This window comes from Bicyclus anynana, chromosome 21 (genome assembly GCF_947172395.1).
Source record: "Bicyclus anynana chromosome 21, ilBicAnyn1.1, whole genome shotgun sequence".
Taxonomy (NCBI): domain Eukaryota; kingdom Metazoa; phylum Arthropoda; class Insecta; order Lepidoptera; family Nymphalidae; genus Bicyclus; species Bicyclus anynana.
The window spans coordinates 2,925,718-2,944,456 of record NC_069103.1 but is presented as its reverse complement, the minus strand read 5'-3'; the positions used below and the strand labels follow the sequence as shown (position 1 = coordinate 2,944,456).

The 18,739-nt window shown below is 35.6% G+C and overlaps 1 long non-coding RNA gene across 1 annotated transcript in view; it reads left to right on the top strand.

The window, feature by feature from the left end:
- LOC128199260 (uncharacterized) overlaps positions 1–18,431 on the top strand; it is a 72,518-nt gene extending 54,087 nt beyond the window's left edge. Inside the window, exon 3 of the long non-coding RNA XR_008251914.1 lies at positions 18,188–18,431. This is a non-coding gene — a long non-coding RNA (uncharacterized LOC128199260). The remainder of the gene's footprint in view (positions 1–18,187) is intronic.
- Positions 18,432–18,739: the final 308 nt, after the last annotated feature.

Sequence of the window (18,739 nt, the reverse complement as noted above, 5' to 3'; positions counted from 1 at the left end):
GCCGATAATGTTCCTTCTTTGCGTTGTTAAGGGGAAATTAAAAACGAAAGTTTTTCTTGATATCATCAGGTTTTTCAACTTTTCCTTAATGTACAAATAAAATAAAACATTTCATTAATGTTTATAAAACCATTCATTATTTCACACTTCACCTTTGAGATTCATTATAAAAAATAACATAGTACAATGTTATGCGTAGCTTTGAGATATCATATATTAATGTAGAATAGGTACTTCATGATAGTAGCAAAATATATTTCTATGTTGCCTTGCATAACTGTATTCATTGTATCTAATTTATGAAATTATTTAATTGGGTTTAAATTTTTTATTATGCATTTATAATGTTTAAGCTAACAGTATCTTAATGACATATTAAAAAGTATATTTTGAAAAAAATTGTTAAAGTAAGTTTTTGAGAAAATCACAGACACACAAACATACACACATATAGCTCCTACACATCACAGAATATAAAAAATAGTGCGTACTTTACAGACGACTAGAAAACAAATTTCCACGTGAGTTTTTATCATTCGCTAGTTTGCGTGTAAAAAATCCAATATGACTCAAAGGATTGCTCAAGCTACGTCTATTCCACGTCGGGGAATTACCAACCATTGATGACACAACGAGCAACTGACACGTGCAAATTATTTATTATGTCTTATTATATTTACAGAATAATTCTAATATTTAACACAACTGGGAGATTAGATAAACAACATTATAAAATTTCAATAATAAAGGAGAAGAAACATTGGAAATAAGATTTATAAATAAATAAAATTTTCTATCACAATTCATTTGTTATTTTTTAATAAAATGAGAAAATTTTGCACGCGTGATATAAAAGTGTGAATTAAATTAAATTGACGTAAAATGTATGGGCAAAGATTAGTGATGTGCTTGCCTATACCAAATGATTTGTCGATGTATGTAAATTTTATTTATTAAGTAATTTACCGGCTCTTTTGACGGTTGTTTTAAAATAACTATAAAGGAATAAAAAACATAATGGAATTGATTTATACAAATAAGAAGATTTATATTATAAAAAAATTAATAAAATTAATTTTGCGATTTGTATCAGAATAATCTTTTTAACATGAAAATGGAAACGACTTCAAAGACGTATTTCAGTCATTTTGATTTTAACACAAATTACTAAACCAATCTCAAAAAAGAATTTTCAAAATTGGTATATAAATGACGAAGTTAGGAGGTAACAAACATTAAAAAAAATACGCGTTGAATTGAAAACAACCTCCTTTTTTTGAAGTCGGTTAAAATACTGAACATCTGAAAATTAATGTACATTAATATTCGTAGTACTAGATAAGAAAGAAGGTATATATGCCAGTAAAAATAATTTAAATTGAAATCGGGATATCGATTTAAGCAGAATAAATCGATGATATAAATCCATCTATCCCATTGCCTCACTCGGACGGATGGAGGGCTGTGTCAGTTAGAAGGCAAGGCCGGCCTGACCCACTTTACGATCACCTCCGCGTCTGTTCGCTGCGATTCTCGTCTCTAATGACGAACAATAATTACTAACAATTGACGCTAATGTAACTATAGTTGTCTACATAATGCTGCAACGAGGTTTTCACACGATCGGGGGATTTTTATTCAACGGAAAAGAAACTTTGGTGATTATTTTAAATTAAACTGAAGTTAACTTGGTGCATTTTGATTACTTTCAAACCGGTACTGGCTTAGCATGACTTGATCAATCATGTGTTTTAGATTTTTCATACTAACAAATATTTGGCATCAAGTATATAGTAGAGTGTTTAATAAAAAAATATGGAGGACAGTAACAATGAAGTAAAGAAATGCACCGTCCGTCTCCATACTATTATCAGTTAAATGCATAATAATGCATAATATATAATACATAGTACGTAATATCTTACACGTGCCAACTAACAATGTTGCGTTCCTTTATACGTAGACGTCACGACTAAATGTCGTTTGAAAGTAATAATTGTTGCATGACTAAGTCAAGTTGTTTAGTCGAGTTAAGAGTAATTTCTACTGTGTCAATGATAACAAGAAGCTTCTATAATTTGCTATATTTTATTTGATGAAACTCAAATTTTACTGATCAGTGTTGATTTTGCGAACTAAAAATCGCATATTTTTTAAACAGACATAATAAAAACACATTTGATCATTAACATCCTAAGTACGCATTAACTATTAGCACTACTAAAGTAAGTACTTACATAAATCTATGCGTTTATGAATAAATGAAATCTTTCTGCAGATCGAACAATGGAAACTTACGCTGATTTTCTTTTCCTTACCTTGATCTATGCTAGTTCAGAATGACGACATCTAATGACCGATGAACAACACAACTTAATAAACAATCAATAGTTAAAACTAACGAGTTTTCTAGATTAAATAATATTTTTTATAAAAAAGTTACAGCTGGTTTTAAAGAAGTTACAACAAAGTAAAAGTTGCATTAAAGCAATGACAGTACTTACTTTATTACTTCAATTTTATAAAAATGCATGACAATCATAATAATCTTAAAGTTTGCGACAACGGAAACAACAATAAATACATAAAATATGCAAATTCAATGGAAGTAACATCACCTTACAATCGTACGCTTTTTAATATTTAAATTCGTACTTTCACCAACTTTCCATTTCGTATCTAAGCCTTTGTGACAACACGTCTTCGCCGATGACTCGGTATTCCGACAATGGTTTTCATGAATAAATAATTAGTAATCGTTAATTACAATTATATAATATTTTTTTGTAAATGGAAACAAACACAACACAGCTCATGGCTAATCCAATGCTACATTACGAATATATAATGAACAGTGTCAATCAGTGTGACAGTCATTGAGCCCATAAAATATTAATTAGTATGACACTTACAATTCCAAACAAATACAAATGGTAACGGGCACGTGACTATCATTCTAAAATAATCTTTTTATAACTTCCAGTTTGCATGTACCACAAAAAAAATGCGATTTTGATATAAAAACTTAGCTTTTACTAAATCTTGTAACACATGATGGGTGGTTTGACTACTTTGTAGCAAATACTCGTGCATCTTATCACCAATAAACGATGTATAATTCTTTAACCTATTCCCTGTTCTATTAACTCATTAATAACATCTTCTTTACTTACTAACAAACGCAATAATAACAGGAAGTTTGAATCTTTCTCTCAATATACTGGATGGCATAGTGCTTGGTTATTAGATTATTGTGACAGGCTGCACAGGGTTCCATGAAAAACATTACATGCAATAACGCCTTGGCTTAATTTTCACTACATTAAAGTGTTAGTTTATCTCTTGAGGACTTTAAGTTTAGTGCTATCGGTAAAGACGTTTCGTGCTTATAAACAATAGTGAAATATTGATATCGACGTTTTGAGTACGTCTCGGGATGCGTGCCAGGAGTGCGTTTGCAAAGCACGCGACGAGTTTGCTTTACAGCAACGTTGACACTGTAAATGCACTATCTGGTACGACACCCCGGGATGTGTATCGACGCTTCTCTCCTGCCTCGGAATATACAAACTTTCAATAACTATTCGAACATTAAAGTGCTTTTTACAATTTAATTTTGGACTATCTTCTGTTTAATTTAGTGTATTTCTTTAGTTTTTAGTCTTTTTGTATGTTTTGCACATTATTATATGATAAAGTTTATATAATATTATTTTTAACAAATGTTTCGTTGTATTATTTTTTTGGATGTATTGATTTTTAAACTTAAATTTCTCATTTATTATTTATTGTGCTTTGTTGGATTTTATGTTTATTATATTTGAAATTGAGTCGATTTTGGTATATTATTGTATATTTTAGTACAAAATGTTTTTGTATTATTATTTTAGCCTATTGAAAAAGAATTATTTTATGTTATATCTATTTTCAATATTTTTATTATTTTTATATGATCAAAATGTATGTTATGCTTTAATTACTATTAGTTTATTTTCTTGTAGTTAATTTTATTTTCTGTATTCTTTTACAATGTGTTTTATTAATTTAAGCATTTCTATCAAATTACCAACCAACTAACAGATCACGTAGCGTCAAGTATATATAATAAAATATTTAGGATATTGATTATGATTATTTTCGATCGATATTTTTGTAATAGTTAGCAATAGTGGTCTTGTTTGCGTCAGTTAACCTTCGCCAAATAATTTCTTCAGCTCACTAGGTAGGTTTTAGTTCACGAGTAGTGGTATTTATTATTTTAGAAAATTGGTATACCAAGTAAATAAATTAAATCGGAATGGATGAACATAAAAATGTCTTTTTTATTGTATTTTTCACCGAAATAAAATTATCATACTTAGTTGTAATACAAACTATTGAAATGACTAGTTTGCTGTTATGAAAATTTGAAATGTAATTTTACCAACCAGTAAGTAGAGAGGAACATCAGCTTTCTTTACAAAAAATTAAAGTTATAATAGTATAAAATTAACTTTAATAAAAAAGACTTTCTTATAAACTAAACAGTTTTTTTATAGTAAAGTAGGTTTTGCTAATCCTATCGATATTGATAATTTATATCCATCATATAAAATATTTTTCTTATTCATTATTATTAGGTATAGGTTGTTTTTAAATTCCACCAATATGTCAACTGTTACACACACGCTGCCAAGTGATGGAATCGTTAGAACTTATGAATCAGCGAACGTAAAATAACTCGTATGTTTACGTAATAGAGGCCACTGCCACGACCTATAGAAATAGTTTTTATTGCAGCACTCTAAAACTTAATCGTAACTATAATATATATTTTTACCAGCAACTATACAAAGCTGACTGCATATTATCTATGCCGTGATAGCCCAGTGGATATGACCTCTGCCTCCGATTCCGGAGGGTGTGGGTTCGAATCCGGTCCGGGGCATGCACCTCCAACTTTTCAGTTGTGTGCATTTTAAGAAATTAAATATCACGTGTCTCAATCGGTGAAGGAAAACATCGTGAAGAAACCTGCATACCAGAGAATTATCTTAATTCTCTGCGTGTGTGAAGTCTGCCAATCCGCATTGGGCCAGCGTGGTGGACTATTGGCGTAACCCCTCTCATTCTGAGAGGAGACTCGAGCTCAGCAGTGAGCCGAATGGGTGGGTTGACGACGATATTATCTATACTTCTATACTCATATTATAAATAGGTAAAGTTTGTGGTATTGTAGTTACTGAACCGATTTAGAAAAAGCCTTTTTTAATTGTGATTTTTTATTTGTGAGTGTCATAAGCTATTATTTATTCCCGTATTCTCACGGAAACATAAACTACGCGGGTGAAACCGCAGTTTCAACTAGTTTAAAATAACGCAAATTTTTATGTAATATTTCAAAACTTATTTACTCTTTACACTAAATATATTATTTGCTATTTTAAAAATGCCAAAAATATCAACATTGAGGTATTTTTAAAATAACACCGTACCTCATGTAATTTGACGGTGCATACAGATTATTCATCCAAGAAAATCGCTGGCCTAGATTTGTTTTAGATTTTAGTCAGCCAGTCTGACGGCTGACATCTACGAGACCGAATACTATGGCAGCAAAACACCGGTGTGGTTATAATTAGCGATACACTGTAATAGCATCAAACATCGGTGCTCCCTCCTATTCACACATTCGCACTATTCTCGCGTGACCTTGAAAATCTTACCAAGCGACGTATACGATTCATTGTGTTTTCTAGGAAAGGATGTCATGATTACGTACCTACACTCAATAAGTTATATCCTTTTCTCTTAACTTTTTATCCACCATGAGCATAAAATAGTCTACTTTACATTCAGATGGAACTTTATTATTATTTGACGGCTAGAGGGCTTGAAGGGATAAATAATTTAAATTGCATTTAGCACACAAATAAGAATTTCAAAATATCTTTTATCGATACCTTGATAGCGCAACCCTATTCCTGAAAGTAGTAAAATTATTTATTTATTTTGGAATACATTCAAATATAGATGCTCCTATTTATTTAAGTTTAGTATTAATAATATATTAGCTTTATTTTTGACAGTAGAGTCGTGAGAAAGAAAAGAAATTCGCTTTGTAAGAAATAAACTATTCTATTTGATATGTTTACGATCACTTGGGAATAATTTTATTCGTACCTATACTAGGTACTGCTAATTTGTGAAAATAGCGCTTTATGAGAAAATACTAAATTCGATCAAAAATAAGGCTCCATTTAGCAATGCAACTTGTAGTTTAATAGCTTTTGTCATAGTCAACCATACTGTGTCACGGTACTGTATAAAATGATCTATAGATCTATTTTTGCGGATAAATGCAGCTGCATTCCACGCGTTCAGTGAGTCTAGCTAACGTTGTTCAGAAGGACAAGCAATATTGAATAAAATGGAGTAGGTATTTGAATCATGCCATTAAAGATATTTTATAAGTAACTTCTAGTCGTACATAGAAAGCTACCAGCTAGTATAGTACCAAAGAAACGAAATTAAAAAACAAATGAAGAACTAAAATATGGAACGAAAAAAAAAATAGGTACCTACCTACCTACCTAGCTACCTATTGTCCTGGTTATTAATCTGTTATTGTATTAAAGTTTTCCCGCTTTATTTTTTTATATTTTCTGTAAACAACATTTATTTTTAAATACAATAGACTTTCATTCATACGAATGTGTTCGTATTTTAATTTTCTCCATTTCGATTTTAATTTTATTAAAAAAAAATAGTGAATGCTAGTCTTTTATCTTGGACCGAGCCTCGGTTAGTTACTGCAGTTGCTAGATATTGAATATTAATAGAATACCTATGCAAGAAATAGATTTAGTAGGTCAAGTATGGTCGGTTCACCAGTGCGGGGGAAGCCTTACACGGCCTTGCATTGTAATCGCATTTTATTGTACCCTACTGTACTCTAATAATACTTGGGTATTTGTTATGTTTAGATGTTGAATGTACGCGCACCGGTGTTACTAGGCGTTGTTATATTAAACTTAATAAAGTATTCATCATCATTTATCATACCAGCCGATGGACGTCCACTGCAGTGCATAGGTATTTTTATAGAGACTTCAAAATATGTGACGAATACGATTTTGAGCCGCCTGCATCCAGCGAATCACTGCGACTCGCTTGATGTCGTCAGTCCACCTGGGGGGGGTCGACCAACACTGCATTTCTAGTGCGAAGTCGCCATTCCAGCACCTTGGGACCCGAATGTATATCGGTTCTCGAACTTTATGCCCCGCCCATCACCAGTTTAGCTTCGCGACTCGATGAGCTATGCCTTTGGTTCGATCACGCAGAGAAACTCCAAGCATAGCTCGCTACATCGCCCGCTGTTTATCTGTGTGTCTTCTTATGAGGCCCATAGTTAGCGACCAAGTAGACCATTTAACTTAATAAATTTTATTGAAAAGTGAAGAGTTAGCATAGTGAAAATGTTGTTGTCCTATCTGGTGATCAGCCTTAAGGCGGTTCCAAAAACAAAAATTAACTGCCTATTTGGGATGACAGCACCTAAAACTGATCAGTAGATAGTACCTACATATTATATGCGCTGTTATTTTTGGTTTTTCAATTTAATTTTATTTTTGTAGCCGGTTGATTTTTTAAAGGTTCTACGTAGAGAGTAGGCAATACCATGACGATGACGTCTAAACTTCGACTTATACACGTTTTTTTTTCAAATAAATAGGTACTTTAGGTATTTATTATGTCAATAAGTAAACATTGTACATTACATTATTGAATCGCACTTAATAAGTCAGGGTACTAAGCAATATGAACTACGATAAGTAAAAGATAATAATAATAATAATCGTTTATTTCTTAGTAATATTCAGTTTTAACAAATAGGGGCTGAAACCTCCTTGTAGGTATATAATAACCCGTGTTAGGAGGCCTCGCTCTTCTATAACAGAGGTATTAAAATTACTAAATTAACAAATAGTTTTTTCTTAATAATTATAATTACTCACAGTTATCACAAATGTGTGTGCGTGAGTGTGATGTGTGTGTGCGCGTGTGAATATGTGAATGAATGTGTGTATGTATGTGTGTGTGTATGTGTGTGTGCGTAAGTGTGCGTGTCGATGTGTGCATGCAAGTGAGTGTAAAGCTGTATTAAATTTATGTCTACGTCAATATGAGTTTATGTAATAATAGTGATTCTGTTTCTTCATAACTTTTTGTTTTTAGCCAGTTTGTAAGTGTAATTTTTTTTATAAGATTATATTTATCATGTGTTTTTTTACTAGGATATTTGTTAATCTTATTTGTGATTTTTTTTGTCATTATTTGTTTACTATTTTATTGTGTTGTTTTGAATAAACTTTTGTTTACTTTTTTTGCTTTTTTATTTTTTCTGAAGGATTTAAAAACTATGTCATACCCACATAATGGCTTATTGCGTACAAAACCTTAAACACAAAACCCAACCGAGGGGTGTTGGTTCGATCCCTGCCCCGTTGGAGCATTGTCGTACCCACTCCTAATACAGTATTTCCCGATTAGTTGGAGGGAAATGGGAATATTGGTCATATTAAAAAAGATATGACAGAAATTCTTTGAAAAAAATAAGAATTAAAAAAATGGTTTAAAGTACTCAGTGAGCCACACCACTGAATACTCAGTATTTTATATTCTGACCGAGTATTCGAACCCCGGACCTATGCTATTCTATAGAATTGAAAATACAGCTCTCTCTTTCGCCTCAACGCAACGAAAGAACGCATAAATTTCAAACTAATAGCCGCTAAAATAAATCCTACCTTCAATTATCATTGGAGGGAAAGAAAGGCTAGACTTTTACATTTACGATATATTTTTATATTTTTTACAAGTAAGCCCTAGACCACAATCTCACCTGATGGTAAGTGATGATGCAATCTAAGATGGAAGCGGGCTAACTTGTTAGGAGTAGGATGAAAATCCACAACCCCTTTCGGTTTCTATACGTCATCGTACCGGAACGTTAAATCGCTTGGCGGTACGTCTTTGCCGATAGGGTGGTAACTAGCCACGGCCGAAGCCTTCCCTGCCAGACCTGAACCAATTAAAAAAACGTCAATCGGCACAGCCGGGCATCAAACCACTGCGCCACAGAGGTTGTCAAAGATCTTCTGATATATAAGCGGCTAAAGTTTATATTTGTCGCCGATAGATGATATTTCTCAGTTGTTTTTTATTTTAATTGGTTGATAACAATAATCCTACTAATGTTATAAACTCGAAAGTTTGTATGGATGTATAAGTTCGTTTGGATGTTTGTTACTCATTAACGCCGCTACTACTGAAGCGATTTGGTTGAAATTTGAAATGAGAATAGATTTTACTCTAGATTAACTACTACTTTTCATCACGGAAAATCCATGGTTCCCGCGAGATTTGTGTGACGAAGTCACGGGCGTCCGCTAGTTATCTATATATTTCAATCCAGACTAATAATACTATCAATAACGAATACTGACTTCAGTAATTATTAGGTATTATTATTTTATCTAACCCTAACCCGACAGTAAAGAGGTTAGTAGCAGATAGTATAATTGATTCGTATTACGCATTCTATGCGCATAATAAAGTTAAACTTAATAAACTGTGATTTATTTTGCTGTTCTCGCAAAATACCGACCAATCATCTACGAAACCAAGCACTAACGTCAACCAATAGGCCTAACTGGCGACCAAGTACCGTATATCGTCAAGAGAAATAGACAAAATATCAGCCAATAGCAACGCAACCGGAAATAACGCTACCTACGTCTTTCGTTGCGTTGGGATGAAAGAGATGGTACTAGGACCATCGATCGTATATCGTTAGATAGGCCCTGAAGCGTCGCGAAATTGTCTTGTTTCGCAAATACTTACCCATGGAAAGAAAAAGTTTTTCCATTTCCAAAATGAACACGAAGGCATAATTAAGGGATTAAACAAGAAAAAATGACATAACATTGTGCGTTCTTTAATATGTAGGGGCCCATCTAACGATTTATATCGATGACTAGAACTACTCCGCCGCCGTTGGATAACTTTTGTCTATTTCTCTTCACGAGATATGTCATTGGTGTACAGCACCGATAGTTAACCGTAAACCGAAGCATACATAAAAACAGGAGTATCCTTAAAAACGCGTAGCACGCTTTAAAAAAGGCGTAGTACCCTAACAAAAAGGCGTAGCACCCTTTCAAAAAGACTAAGCAGCCTTTCAAAAAGGCGTAGCACACTTTCGAAAAGGCGTAGCACCTTTTAAAAAAGGCGTAGCACGCTTAAAAAGGCGTAGGACCCTTAAAAAAGCGTATCTCCCTTAAAAAGGCGTAGCACCCTTAAAAAGGTGTAGCTCCCTTAAAAAGGCGTATTTGCTTCATTATTCATTTAAAACTTTAAATAGCTTTTATTATGAAAACTAGAAAAATGCCCCGACTTCGCATGAGTTTCCATTAGCTGAGCATTGAAATAAAAACAATTTAAATCTTGATCTTAAATAATTAGGACTGTAACTATTTAATTTAAGCTAATATAGTTACTTTAAATATGTATTTATGAGAAAGTTTAGAACAATGACTTCATCAATCTTATTTGGCTGTTGAGAGGCTTCGGCTGTGGCTAGTTAGTACCGGCAAAGACGTACCGCAAAGTGATTTAGCGTTCCGGTACGATGTCGTGTAGACAATGGGTGTGGGTTTTCATCCTCCTAAAAAAAGTTAGCCAGCTTCCATCTTACATTGCATCATCACATACCATCAGGTGAGATTGTGATCAACGGCTAACTTGTAAAGAATATTATAACAAAATCTATGCTTGCTTTCTAGAGCTAGGCTATTAATCCTGTCTGCTAACAAATAGAGAGGTCTGGCCCAGTCATAGGACATACAAACAGGCTATTATACAAATTCACATAGGCCAAGAACAAGAATAGAACATACAAACAGGCCAAGAATGACGAGGATACCTAGTTCTGTAACTAGGCTATAAGTTGTGCTCTATATCTTAGTTTATAGACCGCTTTGACTTTAGATAAGAAATTGCTCTTTAATGATGCATATACGAGTACATAATATGTAGGTAGGTATTATAAAATTGAATATTTATTACTAACTTTGTCAACCTGATTTTGGAATTTTTATATGGAGCTTAGACCCACCACCAAAGTAAGTTAATTGACTCTTGGTCTAGTATACAGCTAAGTCGGGAGTATTTCCCATATCTTTAAGGTGTTGTCGAGTCCACATATATGAGCTAAACTGCATAATTAATATTTTTTAAATAAAAATGAAAACTTTTCATGTTTTCATACAAAGTAATTCAAATAATTCCGACTATCCACGAAACACGCGCCTTTATCTATCCTTGAACTTAATTTTTTTTAAGGTTTGGCTATGTCATAATAAAAGAATATTATTTACTCCGACAATTAATTTTAGAACACGTCATGTTCTTTGAACATTTTTAATTAATTTTCGGTAAAGAATATAATCCCAGAGTTATGGGAAATACTCCCCAGCACCCTGTATAAGCATCGGCCGTGGTTATAGACTATCCTACTAACAAAGACGTAAAGTCAAGCGATTTGACATTCCGATATAATGCCTTATAGGAACTGTCAGGTTAGGTGTAGAATAAGGTAAACAATTAGCAATTTTAATTAAAAGCAAATCATTATTCAGATCTTGAAAGGGAAATTTCTCTTGAAATGCAATTAAAACGCGCGAGAACGGACGCTCGGATTGTAATGTAATCCGCTAATAACTAAATAATGAGCCCATTAAACGAACCTCCTAACAAACGAAAGTTATATATCTTAACAGTTAAGTTCATTTTATAAACAATCACTTTCAGAAAAGTGAAAGAAAGTGAACATGGTGACATTGTACTTTCATTTAGGCACTTTTGGTCAAGATGCGTTACATTTGTCAATACATGTTTTTGTTGTCCGTGATATCATCATATCAGCCGATGGACGTTCACTGCAGGATATAGGCCTTTTGTAGGGACTTCCAAACATCACGATCCTGAGCCGCCAGCATCCAGCGAATCCCTGCGACTCGCTTGATGTCCCTAGTCACTGCCTACCTACATATAAAAGTGAAAGGTCACATTCATCATCATCATCATTATCAACCCATATTCGGCTCACTGCTGAGCTCGAGTCTCCTCTCAGAATGAGAGGGGTTAGACCAATAGTCTACCACGCTGACCCAATGCGGATTGGCAGACTTAACACACAGAGAATTAAGAAAATTCTCTGGTATGCAGATTGCAGGTTTCCTCACGATGTTTGCCTTCACCGTTTGAGACACGTGATATTTAATTTCTTAAAATGCACACAACTGAAAAGTTGGAGGTGCATCCCCCGGACCGGATTCGAACCCACACCCTCCGGAATCGGAGGCAGAGGTCATATCCACTGGGCTATCACGGCTCTCCTCATCAAGGTCATATTACGAAATATTAAAAACCGCTTGACGTATACAAAGATGAAATTTGGCAGGGAGGTAATTTACAGTTAGTAGAAGTCCGCTAAGAACGGATTTTGTGGCAGGACCGGATTAAAGAGGTCTAAGGGCTGCTGCTAGTTGTTTATAAACAGAGTAAGTAACACTTAACAGAGGATACAAGACACGTCCTACATAGTGCCAGCCTCCAACAATCGGAGGTCTCATTTTAAGCCTTACATTCCAGACTACAGTTTGCATAGCACAGCGCAGCAATGCTGCGTGACTTCGAAAATATGCTGAACGGTAGTTCTCCCTCGAACGAGCTCTGTCAAAAAAAGCTCTACTACCTACATACAAAATGGCGTCTTGATTAAATTAAAATGGAGTCTCAATATGGCAAATATGGCTTAATGTTAAGTGATGCTCAGATAGGTGCAGGCTTACATAAAGAAGTACTTTATTCTATCCATATCTCTAACGAGCCGTGATAGCCCAGTGGATATGACCTCTGCCTCCGATTCCGGAGGGTGTGGGTTCGAATCCAGTCTGGGGCAAGCACCTCCAACTTTTCAGTCGTGTGCATTAAAAAAAAATATATCACGTGTCTCAAACGATGAAGGAAAACATTGTGAGAAAACCTGCACACCAGAGAATTTTCTTAATTATCTGCGTGTGTGAAGTCTACCAAACCGCCAGCGTGGTAAACTATTGGCCTAACCCCTCTCATTCTGAGAAGAGACTCGAGCTCAGCAGTGAGCCAAATATGGGTTAATAACGAACGAACGATATCTCTAACGGTTTCTACGCGGCATTATTATGAAACGCAAAATCTCTTGTCGGTACATCTTTGCCGGTAGGGTGGTAGCTAGCTACAACCGATTACCAACACACATGACCTGGGATAATTTAGACAAAATCATAAGCTGCGGATCAAACCTTAGACTTCTCTGTTGTAAAACAAGGTACTGCATCTAACTGCGTTAAAGCGGTCGACAAAAAACCATCTTCCATTGAACAACCTATCTACATACAAGCTGACGCGGACCGTTTAACCCGCGTGGTTCCCGTTCCCGTAGGAATACGGGAATAATAAATAGCCTATAGCCTTCTTTGATAAATAAGCTATCTAACACTGAAAGAATTTTTCAAATCGGATCAGTAGTTCCTGAGATTAGCGCGTTCATCCAAGCAAACAAACTTTTCAGCTTTATAATATTATTATAGACTAGCGGAAGCCCGCGACTTCGTCTGCCTTTAGACCTCTTTAATCCAGCCCTTACAGTAGTAGGTATCGCTGTAGCAATGGAGTAACTTCTCCCGTTTTCACAACATTTCCCTTCACTGCTCTGCTCCTATTGATCGTAGCGTGATGAAAAGTATACTATAACCTGCCCAGGAGTATAAAAAATGATTGTACCAAGTTTCATTAAAATCCGTCGAGTAGTTTTTGTTTCTATAACGAACATACAGGCAGACAGACAAAAATTTTACTTATTGTATTTTTGGCATCAGTATCGATCAGTAATCACACGTTAATAGTTATTTTAGAAATATATATATTTCATGTACAGAATTTACCTCTCAGATTTATTATAAATACATTTACATATCTTTAAAACATTAAACATGTAGGAATTATTTAAGTATCTAGACACACGCGTTCCACCATAAACTGTATCATCGTTCAAACGTGATACAAGCCAATCGTATAACACATAAAATCTATGAAAAATTATAATAACCTGTCAAAAAAATACGATCAAGGATATTAGAAACGCTACGTGCACGCAATGCGTGACTGCATTAGAAACTTACTGATTTAGCTGCTATTTTAATTTTAACAAAGCGTGAGGTTTGTTGACTAGTGACTGTACGCTACTTCGTTCTTGTTTTAACAGAAATGTGCACAGGTTTTTACACATGCTAGCCTATTCACTATTTTGGTCTTTGTTGTCATCACCATCATCATTATCAACTGCTGAGCTCGAGTATACTCTCAGAATGAAAGGGGTTAGGCCAATAGTCCACCACGCTGGCCCAATGCGGATTAGCAGACTTCACACACGCAGAGAATGAAGAAAATTCTCCGGTATGCAGGTTTCCTCACGATGTTTTTCCTTCACCGTTTGAGACACGTGATATTTAATTTCTTAAAATGCACACATTTATTTATTATTAACCTATAAAAAAACAATAAATCAATTGAGAAATGTCATCTACCTACTGTATGATATCCACTTGTAGGCACCAGATGATATAATTATGTTACATAGAAGAGAATGTCAATTTCATATATGTCAACTAACATACGTCAAAGAAAGTGAATTTGTCTGCAGTTTTAATGCTGTTGATACATTAATTACTGTCTAAAAAGGACATAATTAACTTGTTTGAATACCACACCTTAGATTATAAATAAATTAAGTGAACACAGAACTATGTAGGTACTTCCTAAAGTTTTTAATTTTTATTTTTCACTTTATTCAATGAATTATTCCTATTTTTTTTGTAATCCATGCTAATTGATTTTTTGCACCTTCATTATTTCATAATCATACGATTAGACGGACATATCAATTGTTTTTGTATAGATAAACATTCGTTGAAAAGGAAGCAATTCCGAAGGGAGTTAAGGGCCCTTCTTGTCGTAGGTACTTGCTTCAACCAAATATAATTTATGACATGTTATATTATGGATTTTTATATGCAAAATGCAACTTTATAGATGCCACTAGGATATTAAGCAATATTCCAACCACTAGACCAGAACTGAGTTATTTTAGAAATTATAATTTCCTAAACCACCTACCTACGAGAAAGATAATGAAATATTTTGTGCCGTAATCATCTCCTTATCAAGAGAGGGGATTTGGAGCTTAGACTCACCACCTTGCTACAAAGTAGTTTCGCTCATGATCTCTTCATTCATAAAAAAGGCTAACAACTGAAACAAGGCAGTAAGATGACACGTAGATACCAGTAGTATAGTCGAGGTAGTCCAAAGTGAGTTGTCGGGTAGGGTGAGTTTGATGGACTCTGTCGACGGTCATTATCAGATAATTATGGTAATGACTGGTATTGAGTGCTTACTTACTTACTTGCAAACGTACTTTTGATGACGATATATGATTTAGCTATATTAGTATTTTTTTTTTTTATTCTTTTACAAGTTAGCCCTTGACTACAATCTCACCTGATGGTAAGTGATGATGCAGTCTAAGATGGAAGCGGGCTAATTTGTCAAGGAGGAGGATGAAAATCCACACCCCTGTCGGTTTCTACACGGCATCGTACCGGAACGCTAAATCGCTTGGCGGTACGTCTTTTGCCGGTAGGGTGGTAACTAGCCACGGCCGAAGCCTCCCACCAGCCAGACCTGGACAAATTAAGAAAATCTCAATCTGCCCAGCCGGGGATCGAACCCAGGACCTCCGTCTTGTAAATCCACCGCGCATACCACTGCGCCACGGAGGCCGTCAAAGTAAGTAAGTAAGTAAAATTAAGAAGAGCAAGAACATATTTATTTACATAATAAGCGTTGTAAGTTGTCATAAAAACATATGTTCTGGACGTGGTTGCCACCTTAGTTGCAGCTAGATAACAGAGACTAAACACACACCTATCTACGCCTCAGTTTGGTGGCACTTTGTGAGACGTGTTCCTTGCATGCCAGTGGTTTTCTACTTACCATAAGCGATGTTAAAATACGGCCAAGTGGAGAGAAATAGACAAAATATCGCCCAATGGCGGCGGAGTTGTCCCAGTTGCCTCTTTTGTTTCAATGTAATGAAAGAGATAGCGGTATTTTCGGTTGCACCTCTATTGGTTGAAATTTGTCTACTTCTCTTCACGAGATTATTCCGTTGGGTGCATGTTGGCGCCCTTGGAGGGCCAAACTGCTTGGTTCGTTAATTATTATTAAGTAGCTATAATAAAACTTTTTAGAAGTAGTCTTACTACATAAGAATTTATAGTAAGACGGGCCCTTAATGGAAGCAATTTAGCCACTATTAATTATGTAGGTAATGCAGTAATTAATAACACTTTCAAATACCTATCTGCCTCTAATTTATTAAAATATGTAGCAATTACTTATGTAAAGCTTAAAGACGTCAGAGACATTTGAATTATGCAGCCGTGGCGTGAACGGCATGTAAAGTCTGAGTAAGCACGTGGAAGTCAGAAAACAGGTCCTGTAGCCATGTGGCACGTCGATTATCTTTCTACAAACGCTAATGCTTTGAAAGTTAAAAAATGTACGACATTCACTATCGACAGATCACGTGATCAAGTTGTCGATCGTATCTGTCATTCCTATACACTTTATTAGTTTTCGAAGCGTAGTGTAGAAAGAGAATCTACGTACCACATGGCTAGAAGCGCAGTAGTCGTAGACTCGTAGTGCTGGTTATAGCAAAATATTGCTGGATTTCCATTGTCAATAAATATCGCGTATTTTTGAAACCCAGAACATGCAATATAATAATTATGGAATTACAGAAATGCTTGAGCTTGTACGAGTATATATCTCTCTTATGTGAGGGTGTGCCAACAGTGGACTGTTAATGATGATGATGAAGAAATTTTCAAATTTCTGAGTTGGGAAATTGGTGGTGTTTCACCCCCGTGCCTCATAGAGCACATTAAGCAGTCGGTCGAGGTAATTATCTGACAGTTTTAATGAATTTAAACTGTTTAAAATTGAAATCGCTGATCTTTAATGAATGTAGCATACTAGTGGATGCCTCTGCCTTCGGAAGGTGTAGGTTCGAATCCAGTATGGGGCATGCATCTCCAACTTTTCAGTTGCATTTTAAGAAATAAAATATCACGTGTCTCAAGCGGTGAAGGAAAAACATCGTGAGGAAACCTGCATACCTGAGAATTTTCTTAATTCTCTATGTGTGTGAAGTCTGCCAATCCGCATTTGGCCAGCGTGGTGGACTAAGGCCTAAACTCTCTCATGCTGAGAGAAGATTCGTGCTCAAGAGTGAGCCGAATCATCATCATCATCATATCAGCCAATGAACGTCCACATATGCCTTTTGTAGGGACTTCCAAACATCACACTTGCATCAAACGACTCGCTTGATGTCGTCAGTCCACCTAGTGGGGGTCGACCAACACTGCGCTTTCCAGTGCGGGGTCGCCATTCCAGCACCTTGGGACCCCAATGTCCATCGGCTCTTCGAACTATGTGCCCCGCCCATTGCCACTTCAGCTTCGCGACTCGTTGAGCTATGTCGGTGACTTCGGTTTCCGTCTTTGATGGGATGAATATGGGCTGTTAATGATGATGACCCTAACCCCACCAATCCGCATTAGAGCAGCGTTGTAGGTCTAAGCACCATATTTATTTATTATATTATTTTAAAATAAACGGTGAAGGAAAAACATCGTGAGAAAACCTGCATATCTGAGAATTTTCCCAATTCTCTACGTGTGTGAAGTCTGCTAATCCGCATTGGGCCAGCATGGTGGACTATTGGCCTAACCCCTCTCATTCTGAGAGGAGACTCGAGCTCAGCAGTGAGCCGAATATGAGTTAATAATAATATAAGATATCCACCTCTTCTATGATGAGGGAGGTCAGCTGTAGCCAAGTCGATTCTCTTTCTACGATCGCAAACGCTCGAAAACTAGGAAACTACATGGGCTGGTTCTATAGTCAGCCGTTGTAATATTGATAATGATGAAATAACCCTAATAACCCGTTGTTTTATTGCTTCCAGGGCCAGAGAAGATGAAGAACTGAAATAGATGAATAGAAGATTCACTACTGGAACGTCGTCTCCATCTGCTTGACATCCCAATAACTCCACGGCTGGGACTGGACTTAAATCTAAGCGTTCAGGGGTTCTACACCCCGTCTGCTGGACTATTGCACATCTAATAAGACTGTACTACCCCTGTAGCCAAGCGGCACGTCGATTCTCTTTTTACAATCGCAAACGCTTCGAAAACTAGAGAAATGTATGGGAATGACAGATCTTGATCACGTGACTTGTCGATAGCAAATGCCATTCCCATACATTTTTTAGTTTTCGAAGCGTTTGCGATCGTAGAAAGAGGCCACTTGGCTATTGACATACTAATATTATAAAGAGGTATAATTTCAGGTATATCAGGGGGTAATTCTTTTCTTGTACCTCTAGAAAGTCGCGTTATTGGCGAGTGTCATAGGCTATATTTTATCCTCGTATTCTCACGGGAACGGGAACTACGCGGTGAAACCGCGGGGCGTCGGCTAGTTAATTAATAAATAATTAAACGTATCTATCGAT